The sequence below is a fragment of the Corylus avellana genome, chromosome ca2 (genome assembly GCF_901000735.1).
Source record: "Corylus avellana chromosome ca2, CavTom2PMs-1.0".
NCBI lineage: Eukaryota > Viridiplantae > Streptophyta > Magnoliopsida > Fagales > Betulaceae > Corylus > Corylus avellana.
In genome coordinates this window covers 20,980,750-20,997,316 of record NC_081542.1, presented here as the reverse complement: position 1 = coordinate 20,997,316, position 16,567 = coordinate 20,980,750, and the positions used below count along the sequence as shown (strand labels likewise).

At 34.2% G+C, this 16,567-nt stretch overlaps 1 pseudogene; it reads right to left on the bottom strand.

Moving 5' to 3' along the window:
• Window positions 1-10,920: 10,920 nt before the first annotated feature.
• LOC132169301 (ankyrin repeat-containing protein ITN1-like) lies at window positions 10,921-15,182 on the bottom strand (annotated as a pseudogene).
• Window positions 15,183-16,567: the final 1,385 nt, after the last annotated feature.

Below are 16,567 nucleotides of genomic sequence, written 5' to 3'. Positions count from 1 at the left end.
GGCGTGGGCAGGTTCCGAATGAGGAAGTCTCCTACCATGAACACCATGTACGAGACGTGAGGATTGAAGATTTGGAGAGGCAGGTTGCGGAGTTAACCCAGCGTCTAGTGGCGCAAAACTTGGAGAGGGATCGCGAGATGGATGATCGTGATTCAGAATCCAATTTTGAGAACCCGTATCACAATCCTGTTCTGGGTCGGGAACAGGGTATTCGGGATTGGCGGCATGGAGACTTAGGCTTCAAAGTTGAGCTTCCAGAATTTTCAGGCACTTTACAAGCCGAAGGCTTCATTGATTGGCTGCATGAGGTAGAGAGGATCTTTGATTATAAGGAGGTTCCAGATCGTATGAAGGTGAAGCTTGTCGCCATCAAACTAAAAGGTCGCGCATCTGCTTGGTGGGAGCAGCTAAAGCGATCGTGAGATAGACAAGGCAAGCCAAAGATTTGTGATTGGGAGAAGATGAAGAAGAAGATGAAGGGAAACTTTTTACCCTTCGGATACACACAGACATTATTTCAGCGACTTCATATGCTGAGACAAGGTGCGAGATCTGTTGATGATTACACTGAAGAGTTCTACCAGTTGGTTGCTCGGAACGACTTGTCAGAGACTGAGGAGCAGTTGGTGGCGCGGTACCTAGGCGGTTTGCGGCAATCCCTACAAGACGTCCTTAGTCTCCACTCCATTTGGACGGTTTCTGAAGCCTACCAACGTGCCTTGACTGTAGAAAAGCAGCATGCCAAGAATAATACCAGATCTACACCGAGAGGAGATCAAAATACACGAGGAACTCGTCCTCAAGAGCCTCATCCTAATCCTCAATCTACGTAAGGTCAGAGTTCCAATTCCAACATTCGTTGTTTTAGATGTGGGGAGCCCGGTCATCGATCGACAGATTGCCGAAAATCTTCTAGCAGAATGGGTAAGAATCTCTTGATTGAGGATGAGATAGTAGAAGAGCAAGTCAACATCGGAGATCCTATTTTTGATGAAGGTAATGACGGGGATATTTTGTATGGAGATGGGAATGAAACTCTTGTTGTCAGAAAAAGCTTGCTTACTCCAAAAGATGATTCTGAAGAAGACTGGTTAAGAACCAATATCTTTCATACCACATGCACAATTGCAGAGCAGGTTTGCAAGCTTATTATTGACAATGGTAGTTGCGAGAATGTGGTGTCAGAGGAAGCAACTAAGAAGCTTCAGCTGAAGATTGATCGCCATCCAAAACCATACAAATTGTCATGGTTAAAAAAAGGGAGTGAGGTAACAGTAGATAAGAGGTGTTTGGTCTCTTTTTCAATTGGTAGAAAATATTTTGATAATACATGGTGCGATGTAGTGTCTATGGATGCATGTCATTTATTATTAGGCAGACCTTGGCAGTATGATCAAAGTGTTATTTATGATGGACGACGAAATACCTATACCTTGAGCATCAAGGGAAAGAAGGTGGTATTAGCACCTCAACGAGAAAGAGTCATTCATGGACCAGTGATTGAAAGGGGCACTAATCTCTTATCAATATCTCAATTCCTGGAGGAAGCAGAAGAAGAGGGAGTTGTATACGCCTTGATGCCATGTGAAGAAGGTGACAACGTAGATGATGAAGTTTCCATAGAGTTACAAGAGGTGCTTACGGAGTTTGTTGATTTGATGCCAGAGAATCCACCCCCTGGTTTACCACCCATGAGAGATATACAGCACCACATTGACCTCATGCCGGGGTCAAGCTTGCCCAATCGTCCAGCTAATCGCCTTAGCCCGAAGGAATCTGAAGAATTGCAACGCCAAGTGACAGAGTTGCTAGAAAGAGGTTACATCCGAGAGAGTATGAGTCCATGTGCAGTTCCTGCTCTCTTAGTTCCAAAGAAGGATGGGTCGTGGCGTATGTGTGTTGATAGCCGAGCCATCAATCGAATCACAGTGAAGTATAGATTCCCGATTCCTCACTAAGATGACATGCTAGATCAGTTAGCAGGTTCTAAGGTTTTCTCCAAAATTGACCTTAAAAGTGGGTATCACCAAATCAGAATCAGGCCTGAAGATGAGTGGAAAACAGCGTTCAAAACGCATCATGGGTTGTACGAGTGGATGGTCATGCCTTTTGAGCTATCCAATGCTCCCAGTACATTCATGAGGTTCATGCATCAAGTGTTGCGGCCTTACATGGGGAAGTTCGTTGTTGTGTACTTTGACGATATTCTCATCTATAGCTCCTCACAAGAGACACACCTAAAACACCTCAGGGAGGTTCTTAACACGCTACGAAAAGAGTGTCTATATATCAATCGGAAAAAGTGTTTCTTTCTTACTACTACTGTCACTTTCCTTGGATATGTTGTGTCTATTGATGGTGTTCATGCAGATCAGTCTAAGGTGACAGCAATTCTAGAATGGCCAACACCCAAGAGTCTACATGATGTTCGAAGTTTTCACGGATTGGCATCATTCTATCGACGATTCATCCGAAATTTCAGTACATTGATTGCACCAATCACGGAGTGCTTAAAGGGTCGGACTTTCCAATGGACTGAAGAAGCCAATGCAAGCTTTCAATTGGTGAAGAAGAAAATGATGCAAGCACCTGTTCTAGCTCTTCCAGACTTCGAGAAGATTTTCGAAGTTAATTGTGATGCATCTGGCGTTGGCATTGGAGGTGTCCTAAGCCAAGAGGGACGTCCGATTGCATTTTTCAGTGAAAAGTTGTCCGGGCCCAAGTTAACTAGTGATTGGACCCGTTACGTGGAACGGTGTTTTATTTGTCAAAGGTCTAAGGGGACCCTCACAAATGCAGGTCTATACACCCCATTACCTGTGCCTGACGGCCCATGGCTTGACGTCAGCATGGATTTTGTTTTGGGGTTACCTCGCACTCAAAGGAGCATGGATTCTATTCTTGTGGTGGTTGATCGTTTTTCCAAGATGGCCCATTTTGTTGCTTGCTGGAAGACGATGGATGCCGCCCGAATTGCTCACTTGTATTTTCGGGAGATTGTTCGCTTGCATGGGGTTCCAAGATCTATTACATTGGACCGAGATACAAAATTCATGAGCCATTTTTGGAAGAGCCTGTGGGAAAAGATGGGGACCAAGCTTAATTTTAGTAGTGCCTACCACCCCCAAACAGATGGTCAAACTGAGGTGGTAAATCGAAGCTTGGGGAATCTTTTAAGGAGTTTAGCTGGAAATAAGCCAAAGCAGTGGGACCTGGCTTTGTCACAAGCAGAGTTTGCTTACAACCGGTCCAAGAATAGAACGACTCAGTTGAGCCCTTCTGAGATTGTGTATGGGCAAAACCCATCGGGAGTGCTTGACCTAGCACCTATTCCCCGTATTGGTCGATTGAGTATTAAGGCTGATGAAATGATAGATTATCTTCGAGGAGTTCATGACCAGGTCAAGAAAGCGATAGAAGATAGCAATGTTAAGTACAAAGCACAATCCGACAGCCATAGACGCAAGGTAACTTTTGAGGTTGGTGATTTAGTTTGGGCTGTACTCACACGTGATCGTTTCCCTGATGGTGAGTATAACAAGCTACGAGAGAGGAAGATTGGGCCTTGTGAGATTTTGCAAAAGATAAATGACAATGCATACCGACTACGTCTTCCAAGTCATTTAAAGACCTCTGATGTGTTCAATGTGAAGCATTTGACTCCATGTTTTGTTGATGCAGACAAAGACAACTTGAACTCGAGGGCGAGTTCTTTCTAACCCGGGGAGACTGATGTAGGAGAATAATAATAATAAAGTAGATTTATTATTTATGTTTTAGTTTTCCTTTTTCAATAAGGATTGGGTTTTTCCTTTCCTATTAGGATTTGCTTTTCCTTTTCCTATTAGGATTTGTTTTCCTTTTCCAATTAAGTTTGCTTTTTCTTTTCCTTGTTGGTTTAGGAGGTGCCTAGCCTATATAAAGGCATCTAGTCTTTGTTGTTTATCAATCCAGTTTATACTATCAATTAAATTTAAGTCTTTCAGAGTTATTTCTCTGTTTGCTTATTTGGGGCACTTAGGGATTTTCTCTTCCCTACTTGTTATTTTCTCTCTTCCTGAATTCCCACTTCTATCTTCAAATCTTAGTTTCTGCTGCTTTTATACGCTGTCAGAACAATCCTAGTTCTGCCCGGCGTCAGTTTTGCCTTGTGTTAGAACGTTTTTTTGATGTATATATATGTTTTGTTATGTGTTGTGTTGAAATGTAGTATGTATGTTGGAATTTTGTTTAATGAAGTATGTGTTGGATATATGTTTGTTAGATATTGGATATATATTATTAATGAAGTTCTGTTGTGTTGAATATTTGATATTAATTTATTAATGAAGTTGTGTTGTGTTGGATATATATATTGGATATTGAATTTTGTTTAATGAAGTTGTGTTGGATATATATATTGGATATTGAATTTTGTTTAATGAAGTTGTGTTGGATATATATATATTCTTGTAATTGCTGATGAACGTGGATTATGGATTGGATTGGATTATGTATGTGGATTTGATTATGTATTGGATTGTATTATGGATGTGGATTGGATTGTATTATGGATGTAGATTGGATTGGATTATGGATTGGATTGTATTATGGATGTAGATTAGATTGTATTATGGATGTGGATTAAATTGTATTATGGATGTGTATTATGTATTATGGATGTAGATTATAGATTGTAGGTGTATTTTGGATTATGTAGGTGGATGTGGATTGGATTGTATTATGGATGTGTATGGATTTTGGATTATGTAGGGGGATTGTGGATTATGAAGGTAGATTGTGGATTATGAAGGTGGGTTGTGTTATGGATGTGGATTGTGGATTATGAATGTGGATTGTGTTATAGATGTGGATTGTATTATGTATGGATGTGGATTGTATTATGTATGTGAATTGTGGATTGTGTTATGGATGTGGATTGTATTATGTATGTGGATTGTATTATGTATGTGGATTGGATTGTATTATGTATGGATTGGATTGGATTGTATTATGTATGGATTGGATTGTGAAGGTGGATTGTGGATTATGAAGGTGGATTGTGGATTATGTATGTGAATTGTGGATTGTGTTATGGATGTGAATTGTATTATGGATGTGGATTGTATTATGTATAGATTGGATTGTGGATTATGTAGAAATATTTGAATATTGAAATTATTGTAATTGTAATTGAAATCAAGAATATCAGGAATATTGGAATATCAGGAATATTCAAATTATTAAAAAAATAAAAAATAAATAAATTGACGTGTCAAACTGTATGACACGTCAAAAACCACTCGTACACATTTTTGACGTGTCAAAAATGTTTTGACGTGGCAATTTTTAACACGTCAAAATTTTTTTTGAGGTGTACTAAATTGCCACGTCAAAAATGTTTTGACGTGTCACTTAAACACGTCAAAAAAAATTTTTTGATGTGTTGCTACCGACACGTCAAAAATATGGGTTTTTTGACACCTATCCTTTTGACTGTTGCTGAACGTAAAAAATGACGCGTCAAAAACCCCCTTGTCAAAAAATATCCCCATTTTTGTAGTGTTATGTGTGTAAATGAATGGTGGGGTTGTCCTGGTGCGCCAATGCCAAAAAGTGTTTTCTGTTTTTTTTTTTGAAAAAACAAATTATATTAAAATTTTTATGTTGTGAATAAATATTGATTCTTATAAGTTAATATGATTGAGTGAAATATAAAAAAATACTTGAGATTTTCCTTACACGCCTAACACCGAAAAATATATTCGGTAGAAAAAATATCCTGAAAATGATTTATTTGAAAACATTTTCTGACAAACAATTTTACGCTAAAAAAAAGCGGAGCCTAAGTATTCTTTGATGGAAGGTGTATGTAGGTGTATGTTTGATCTAATCACTTTTGGAAGAAATTTGGATTTTTAGAATTTTGTAAAGGGTTTGTTGGGACAGCCTCGTCAACAATGTGAGACAGTTGTGAAATATATATATCATATATCTGACATTTCTCTTTTATAAAACCTCCTTGAAGAAAAGAAAAAAAAAAAAAAAATCCACTTAATTGAATCCGGTACGACGTACATAGATCTAAGAAATAATGGAAATTCTTGATTTTTCTCGATAATTTTCGGAATTCAGAATTCAAATTAATATTCTTTCGTTGATTCCTTCTCAATTGCATAGAATTTTATCAAAGATTTAGGATCAAGTTTTGTCCTCGCATAAGTATAAGGGACCTCATTGTCTTGTACGAGAATTCGAAAAAGAAAACAACATAGAAATAGCTCTTCGGAATAAACTAGGAAGAACAGATAATTTTTTCAAATATAGCGATAAGAATGAAACTTTGATGCATCCTTTGTGTAAGCCTCCTCAATAGTATAGAAACTCTTCAGGCTGTTTCCACATAACATGTCTTATGTACTTTATATAACTTGCCCTTATCTCTCTGCCATATACTTTGTTCAATGACTTCATGCATGTACCACACAGCGATGACAAAAGAAAGTTGAAAACCAAACAAATCCACTATCTTCCCCCCCCCCACCCCAACGCACACAAAAATAAATAAAGCAACTCTACTATCTCCCATCCACAAAAATAAATAAATAAATGAAGCAACTCCACTATCTCCCACCCACACAAAAATTATGGTGTGCACCAACCACTAATAATAATCACTTTCACGAACTGAGGGGCCCTCGCTTGTGTAAAACGTTGTGAGAAAGGTAAAACGCACTCGATGCATAACACTAAGAGCATGTTTATGATTTTATTTAGCAGTAGAGCTTTTAAAGTTAAAACGCACTTTTCAGAGAAAACTTTATTTTTAAGCTTAATTTTTAAGCTCCTTACCACAATGTTAAGCAGGCCCAAAACAACAATTAGTATAAGAAAATAAAAACTATTTAAGTAATCACCTCCCTCATAAGATTTGCCTATGTGCTTCAATTCCTATAAATTTAATGATTGATTTTTTCAAAAAGTAGTATGATATCAAATGGCCATAATGAAGAGATTTGACGAAGATGATGCTCACCCAAACATGACTTATCAAAATATGTGACAAGGTTATCAAAGTTTCAATAGGCCGAGTAAAATATATATATATATATATATATATATATATATATACATGATAGAAAGCAAGCACCTAATCATAATTAAGGTTTCATAAACTTGTTTATAGGTTTCAAAGTAGTTAGTATACACTAATTAATGTGGAATTTAACATATCTTGACCAAGGGAGCCCTTAGTTCCACTAAAACTAAGCATATCGTATGTGTCATTGTTAATTTTTTTTTTATAAATAAATAATTTTCACTTTTCCTTTTTGTTTAAGTGAATAATCTTTGCCTTCGATCGATTTTCTTCTTTTGTGACCTGGCACTTTTGTCTTGCTCTTGCTTTGAATGACGATCCTTGCCGTTTGCTTTTTTAAGGTTCGCGTTTTGCTTTTTGCTTTTACGATAGTGCTTCATTTTTTTTTTTTTACATGACGATAATGTTTCTTGCTTTAGGAGTCTACTTATACACTTCTTGATTTTCGAACGCCAGTTACCATTTTCTCGTCTTTTTTCTATCTTTTAAATTTTTAATATTATGATTAGATTAATTGGCACTTAAGCCGACAAATCTAATGATACTATTAAAAATTAGAAAGAGTGGAAAAATGACCCAAAAGAAATCATCAAGCAATTATGTCCATTTTTTTTTTCCGGCTCCCAAGTCCCAAAATGTGGGAGTAAAAAAACAAAAAAATGGAAATTCTGCGGCAACTTAAATCACAGTTTTTTCAAGGCCTATACAAAAATGGAAACGCTATGCACAATTTTCAAACACCGGACAGGCCATTGTTTTGTGTTCTTGGAGAATGTTTTTGTATCCCTATGCCTTCGATCGATCTTTAACCTCTCCTAGATGCAAGTTCATTAACTCACGTAAAATCAAATATTTATTTTGTGTTGGAAGGTTATATTATTTTTTAGTGTTTTAAGAAGTATTTTCAATTTACACCATGACCTAATTAAACTTATCATCGTATTGAATTATGTGAATAGATGAGGAATGAGTATTAAAGTACATAAATTGTTGTGTACAAATTTATGGATCAGAAGTAATTGTTTGACATTTTGTTGCATTCGAAGCATTGAAATTTCTCAATTTTTTTTTTTCTTTCTAAAATGATGAATTTTCTAAGACAAATTTATGGATTTGAAGTAAATGAATGCTTCTTATTTGTACAAATTTCATTGGGAGTGCTAGAATATAAACTAAATAATTAAATGAACAATTTTCTATCAGGTTAAGATTTTAAGACAAGTGGTGACTTAACAAGGTATTAAGCTAAAGTCTTGAGTTTAAATATTGTCTCAATCATTCACCTCTCTATAAATTAAGTTATTTTATGTTAACAACAATTGAAGTTTTTAATTGAAAATGTTCAAACCCATGACCTTTGCTCTAATACTTATCCCAAAAGCATATTTGATTGAAATGGGGGTAAGTGATGGAGTTAAAGTTTGAATTCTTAGGACCGTTGGCTCTTATTCCATGTTAAATTACTACTTATTCCAAAAGTTTAAATCAATAAGAAGATGTAAATTTAATGATTTAATTATTAGTTTAATAAATACCATGTTTTTTTTTTTTAACAAAAATACCATTTTGAAACACCATTTATTCTAAAAATCTAGCTGAAAAAAAAAATAATAAACTCAATCATTTAAATAATATTCTAACATATATATATATATATATATATATATATATATAAGCAAGAGTGTCAGACAAAGAAATAAAGAGTGTGAACTAGTAATTGAGAATTTTTTTTCCTATTAAGTGTCATACACTTATCGTCCTTGTGTATTAGTGATCTTTTAATATTTATTTTATTTTATTTTATTGAGTTACTATTTTTGGCCCTCTCCACACTTGATTTAACATAGAAGAGACTGATCGATAATTATCGTGTCGATTCACTATTTGTGTTAGAATTTATTGTTCTCTATTTCAAGTCAAATACAAATCATTGCATTCCGTTAATGTTCCAATTATCTACAAGAAAAAGAACAAAAAATAAATAAAAAATAAAAATAAATCCCTTTCTTAATACCACGGTTTTTTAGAACATTTATGTTGAAGTTTTTTTTTTTAAAAAAAATAATAATTATAATTTAGGGTAATTTGTAATTTTATGAAGTTATAGAGGTATAAGGATTATTTTATTATTTGGCCATCTGATTTAATCCAAAATCTTAGCCGGAGGAAGGACACTGAAAAAATTGGAAGTTGAATATATTAAGGCTCCCTTTATTTCAACCTAAAATGTTTTTTTGCTGAAAAAATTTCTCGGCATTTGAAAAGTATGAAAAATCACAAATATTATTTTATATTTTAATACTCTGATAATGAAAACATAAAATATTATTTTATATTCTCATTTAATCATATTCACAAGGTAAAAATATTTCCACTTCTTGGCTCTTAAATGTGCCTTATTTAGTGAATTTGCGTTATGGGTATGAGATTGGTTTCAATGTTATGTAGTGAACTCTGTAAGTATCAGAAGAGTACCGAATTCCTGATCACGAAGCTTCCCTTCCAGAGGCTTGTTCGTCAAATCTTCAAGGTGATCTTTCTTTCTTTTTCTTTTTTTTTTAAAAAAAAAAAATTAAAAAATTAAACAAAAAACTAATTTTTTGTTTTTAAAATTTTATATATATATTTTTTAGTTTTTTAAAAAGTACATAATATAGATGGACATGAATAATTTTACTAACAGTGAAGGTGGAAATAAACCCAAAATTTGGAAGTCCATTCCCACCATACTTGCACAGAAAACATACATCCTCCAGACCCATCATGAGTTGACATGATTATCAATGAATGGCAGCCAGAAAACTAAAGTTGTCGATCATATTACTCTATTCAGGAATTCACCCAAATATCACATTTCAACAAAATAATTTTGACGAACGCATAAAATTAATCAGTTGGAAATAGAAATTTTATGCAACAATTTCATCAAAGTATGAATGTAAATGGTAGCTAGCTCACCAAGTCAATATATGGGCCCAACATCCTTCTTGCCTTCTCTTCATTTCTGACCTGAGAATTTTTCATATGAGAGTGGGGATATACATCGACAAGTTAATAGGCAGTATTGTACACCAAAAGTTTTAAGAGAATATGGAAAAAAAATTTCTTGAATAACACTACACTGGCTTGCAGCTCTTTCAGGTAAGCATGCGCGCATTACAAATACATTAGGGAGGTAAAAGCAGAAATACCAATACTCGGACTGGAAATCCTTTCTTCTGTAAGATGTCAACTACTCTTCTACCCAGTTATTCTAAACTATTTGAATGGTAAAAGATATTTTTGGGTATGAAAAAATATCGAATATTTCAAGATTAGTTTTGGTCATAGCGGTAACTCTTTTGTTGGTCAAGTAATTTGGTTTTAAGGAAACAAAATAATCTTTATAAATATGGACGGTTTTAGACTAATTTCTGTTAATTTTTGGTGGCGGATCTCAAATTTGTTTCGTGGATTGAGATCTAGCTAATTACCATGGTGCATTAGCTAGGTTTGAGCTTGTTTATTTTTAGGTTAATATAGGTAGCACCGTCTTGGGGAGGGTTATCCATGCACTACTTTTCTCTTATTAAGTAGACTATTATACTATACTACCATACAACTATGGTGATGTACGTGACAATAAAAATAAGTCATTAATTTTTTCTTCCTATAAGTCCTATTGTTTTAAATGCTGATTTTCACTGCCATATCATCATAGTTGTATAACAATAGTAGAATAGTCTACTTAATAACTTTTTCATTAAATTAAATGCAATCCCTTCGAAACAGTTGCCAAAAAAAGAAGAAAGGCCGGGTATAGTAAGCTTCATTTAGATTAATATTGAGAAAGAGACTAGGGTTCAAAACTGTTGATACACAGTATGACCACTGCCCGAAACGTCACCCACAACCTGCAAAATAGCAAAGACAAAGGGTGAATTGCCAAGGTGTGAAAGCACTTTGATGCCTCAATCATACAAACCACTAGATGGAGAAGATGAAACAAAAGTAGGAGTGAAAACTTGGTTTCGGTTAGCATTTGTATATATAGCTCACTGCTCGACATTCTTTCTCTTTATTGAATGAAGATTGATTTTTTCAAAAAAAAAAAAATGTTAAATATATATAATTAGCAATATCAATTAAGAAATGATATATATTGAAAGTTCTATAAAATAACAATACAAAGATAACTAATGCATTAAATGCATTATTAAGGAAAAATACATGACATACCCTTCTCAACCTAATACTCCATTATCAGTGTTCTTCCCAAATTACCAATTGTGTCAATCTCCCCCTAAACTTAAATGTCAATGTCCCTCCTTTTTAGTTTTTACTATATTATTCTAAAAAAATTAATTTTTTTTTTAAATCCTTATAAATTGGTTTTTCTATTAAAAAAAATAATATTTACAACATATCCTTATAAATTGGTTCCTTTTTAAAAAAATAAATAAATAAATAAATAAATTTTTTAGTTTTTAGTTTTTTAAAAAAAATAAATAATAATTTGAAGAGTTTTTTAATTTAATGAAAGGGTATTTTTATCCTTAGATGGACAATGACATTTTGTTGGTAGTTTAAGGGGAATATTAATACAATTGGTAGTTTAGGGGGGGGGGGGGGACATTGATAATAAGGTGATAGTTTGAGGAGGTATGTATACTTTTCCCTATTATTAGTTGTATGTTCTCTCAAAAGAATCAATTTGTTATGTTAATTGTACTTTGGGCATTTTTCTCCCAGGAAATGATATTCCCGATTAGTTTAGGTATAAGGACGAGGAATCCTCCGTATGTTTTGAAGTGCTTACATTATTGACTGTAATGAGAAATGACAAAGAAATAATTATTTCAAAAATAATCTAATTAGAAGTCAAAGCCATGCACGAGTGGATCACTTGATAAATCAAAGTTTATACTAAAAGGCAGCTTGAGTACAATCAGCACAATATATAGAAACCACAGTAAGTCTTGAAGCAAATAGTGAAGACGAACAATTTTTCTTTCTTTTCGTTTGACTTGCAATTCATTTTTTCCAGAGTCTACTTTCATATGGCCGAAAACGAAATGTAGAGTCGTGTTTCTGAGAAAGAAACGCTGCAGAGTTGTATGTTGAGTGGAGTGTTTCAACCCAGAGTCTACAATGTAGCCGAAAAAATAAAATAACTGGGATACTTGCCGACGTGATTGCAACAACGGGAGTCCATGCATTATCATATACCAAGAAGCAAATTGCGCTGAAGGCTACCATCATGCCGGCCATAGAGATCAAGAGTGTGGCAAGCCCAAACACCAACTTTTCAGGTAATGATTTCATGAAATCCTTCTCTGTGTAACGTGATATGAGAATTGACAAAAAAACTACTATTGAAGCTGAAGAGGAGAACAAAGCAATTGCATCTGATATGAAGAATACCATAAACTAGTTACTTCTCAAAAAAATAGGAGTGCCTGTCTCATTGTTGCCACCTGGTACAGTTAAAGCTGCAGCAAAAACTACAGTAGCAATCAATGTTGCAACGAGCATGCAATAGTTTGCTGTGTCCTTCATCCATTTTTCACCATTTGTCTGTAAACCTTCATGTGTCTTTGTAAATATCTCCTCGGGTGTTTTCCCCTTTGAATTCTTCTTGTTCACGTATGACTGCGGCACAATATTTTTAATCTCCTACAGTTGACCAAGATATAAATTGAAACGTGACAGTTCAACCATTACTATGGATCAAATACAAAAATAATATTATTAACACTCACCTTAAACCACAACAACTCCTGTTGCATTTGAAGGGCTGGTCCTGATACGATATTTAGTCTATCTTGAGGAGGTAATCGTGCAGCTAAGTGCAACATATTCTCCTTGCTTTTTTTATTGGTATTGGATGCAAGGCTATTCATGTTATTATTACCTATCTCGTATATTAGACTGAACACGCTTTTTTGCCGATATAAAATAGCAATGTGAAATAAACTCTGTTTTTTTTCGTCTACTTGCCATATAAGGTCAGGATAAGTGCGTGTAAGTAAAATTATAAATTCAACATTTCCTGCTTTTGCAGCTTCAAAAAGTGAAGTCAGAGCCAAGTTTGATGACAACTCGCAATCAACATTTCCTACTTTTGCAGCTTCAAAAAGTGAAGTACTCAGAGCCAAGTTTGATGACAACTCGCAATCAACGTTTTGCAAAAGTTTTTCAACTAATTGATTGGCTGATGTAATCTGCGTCGAAGCTTTGGTATAGATCCCTTTGAACCCTGTGGTTGAGAAACGATCTATTCAGAGATGGTTTGGTAATAAAAAAATAAATTAAATCCATATGATTTACTTTTAAAATATCCATAATGAATGATATTGAAAGTTTTATATAATATAAAGAAAAATGTTGGGATACTAGTATAAAGTAATTTACAAATTAACATAATAATTCATAATTAGATAAATAATTAAGTCAAATTGATAAGTCAAGTTTCTTATTTAATTATTTCATCAATCAAAAAACTGTCATCTCAATTTCTAAATTACCCAAAAAAAAAGGTATTAAATGTGGCTACTTGTAGTAATATATATTGTTCAAAGAAAAATGCTACATGTATTAACTCTTCTACTAGCATAAGCTTATTTAAGTGATGTGTCGCTCATTTATTGGATAAAAATAAAACCATTAATTAAGAGAAATATAACGAGTACCAATGAATGGATTACACATTAGTTTAGTAAACTTCGATTAGTAAAAGAGTTATTACCACTAATATTTCTCTCGAGAAGTGACTTTAAAAGACAATATTATTATCTTGGGAAGTGACTTTAATTTCATCCCATAATTGGTCTCAATGTTTTTCTTATTGTGGTACCATAAACATTCTCGTATCTTGGGAAACGATATAACATCGCAATATGCACATATATACATTTTTAATTTTATTATAGCACACCGTCAAAAATATTCGATGCATTATATCATGTGAGGATGCTGTGTCATTATGTAAATTAATGTGTTTTTCAGTACAATGTCAATAAAGTGAATAAATCTATCTTCAAGTACATCTCAAAAAACTACATAAATTAAAACACAATGAACAGACAAACGAGAGATCACAAATTAAAGGAAATCCTTCCCAACTTAGCTCAATTTTTGCTCTCTTTTTTTTAGGTTCATTTGACACCACTAAACACTCAATTTAACTCAAAATTTTTCAACTTTAATCAATATTTTTCCACCCAACTAATAAAAAAATTTTAAAATCAAGAAAATAAGAAAATAAAAAAATAAAAGGTAAAAAATATTTATTTATGGGTGGTGGCCGGACCACCCCTAAGAGTCTCAGGGAAGCCAATCCACCACCGAAACCAGCTGGTGGTGGGGCAGCCACCCCGTCTGGGTTTCCGGAGTGGATCGGCCACCCCCTGGGGAGGTTCAAAACCACCTCATTTTTTTTTAAAATATATATTTTTTAATTTTTAATTTGTTTTATTATTATTATATTTTATATTCTTCAAACAACTCAAACATAATCTCAACTCTTTTTTCTCATTGATATTTGCAATTTTGAGTTAAGTAAAATAGAAATAAATCACACACTCAAAGGAGTCAGCATTTCTGAAAATGCATATATAAAATATGTATATATATATATTAAATTTCACGAATCAAACGACTAGTTAAAGTTGACTTCTTCCCACCAACCATCGCATGCCATTTTCATTTGGCAATCATGGGTTTGCCTTTTGCATTATTGTTGCACAAAGCATCTCCAATCATTTTTATTTTGGAGAATTGAAAAAAAATATATTGAAATTGCACAAAGCAAATATCAATGATTTAAAAACAAGAGTTTATTCCAACTATATGTAGATATCAAAATTTTCCATAGTTTAGGAAGTAGATATTATCTAAAGATTTGATGAGTCAAAGAAGAGTATTTTCCCATGCCAAGGGGTAATTTGAGTAAAATTGTCATCAAGTTGTTTATTATTGTAATAAAGAAAAATAAAATAATAATAATAAAAAAAAAACTTGGGAAACGTCGTAAACATCTCTGCAATTAAAGAGTTTGGGTTGTAGGCAAACCGACAGGAGTTCGAGCATCTTTTCCAGAATGATAGCTGACTTCCGTTTCCATTTGTCAAACGTTGTTTTCTGGCCAACAATTCCAAAGCTGTCCACCAACCTTTAATGCCATTTCTACGATTCCCGGCAGTTGCTGACTTTGGATCCATTTTCTTCGCAATTTCCAATGCTATATCTGCCCATAAAACCGCGCATTAATTTGATCACTATAAAAAGATTGGTTCAAAAATCCTGAAAATATGGTCGCTGATATTGGAAGAGAATTGGTAACTCTATCCATATTGTCTAAATGCCTAAAAAGTATTCTGAAAGTTATGCGACAACTTGTGAAACAGCTATAACATACGTTTTCTGCCCAATCAAATAAAGATAATGGCATGCTAAATTAAATAATGCTTCAAACTCACAATTAGTAAAACATAGGACATACCATACAAATCAGTGGAAATAGTAGCAAGAAGGAGAGTAAAGCGTTCATCAGTAGTCAACCGTTCAAAACGAGTCACGTACAATAGATAAGAGACCATGTCTCTATGTCCAAGATCAGCTGCAATGAGAAGTGGTTTCACATTTCGCAGATCATTCATCAATGGCAGTTTGTCGTTCTTTTCCACGATCTCCTTTGCCATTTTCACGTCTCCTGTTTCAGCAGCCACGTGAAGGGCCGTGAATTTATATATGCTTTTAATTTCCAAGTCACGCTCAGTCATCTGTTCCAGTTTCAGCAGTTCTGTTACAAAAGTTGTCTGCTTTGCGGCCACCGCATTGTGAAGTACCGTATCTTCCTCTTTTGTTATGGGACATCGAATGAATTCCCGGTTCTTGTCAAGAATAGCCTTAGCAGACGGCCAATCACCTCTGTAGGCAGCTCTGAGGAGATCTCGTTTTAATCTTTTTTCCACTGTAAAATTTTATTTTTCAAGCGAAAATTATGAATTACAACATGTGGTGATAAAATCATACCACTTGGATGCTAATTAAGATGTTGGAAGAAGTAATATATTTATCTTATAGGGAATCTTCCAACTTTACGTATCTGCAGCAAAGTGAAATTTTCTCTTTTTCTTCTTCCTTTGTGTGTGTTCATGCTTGTTTGTAATTGTTGTTTTGTTTCATTATTTTTGGTTATTTCTTGGCATACAGAAGGTGCTTCACAGTGCATTTTGCTCCATTTCAAAATGCAGTTTTTGCAAGGTGGAATGGAAAGCATATATAACATGGAAAAAAAGGTATTCATAACTGACTGCATGTGATGAGAGAAATAAAGAGAGCATTTACGTACCCTCATTAGTTTTGCTTGAGCATGGCTGCACATGTTCTGGTTGTACATCATCTGTGTCACTTTTCTTTGACAAGCTTCGTAGTTCGCAAGGCTCAGCTGCCGTTGTCTACATTGAAAGGAAATATATTAAATTGATATTGTATGTTATTTACCTT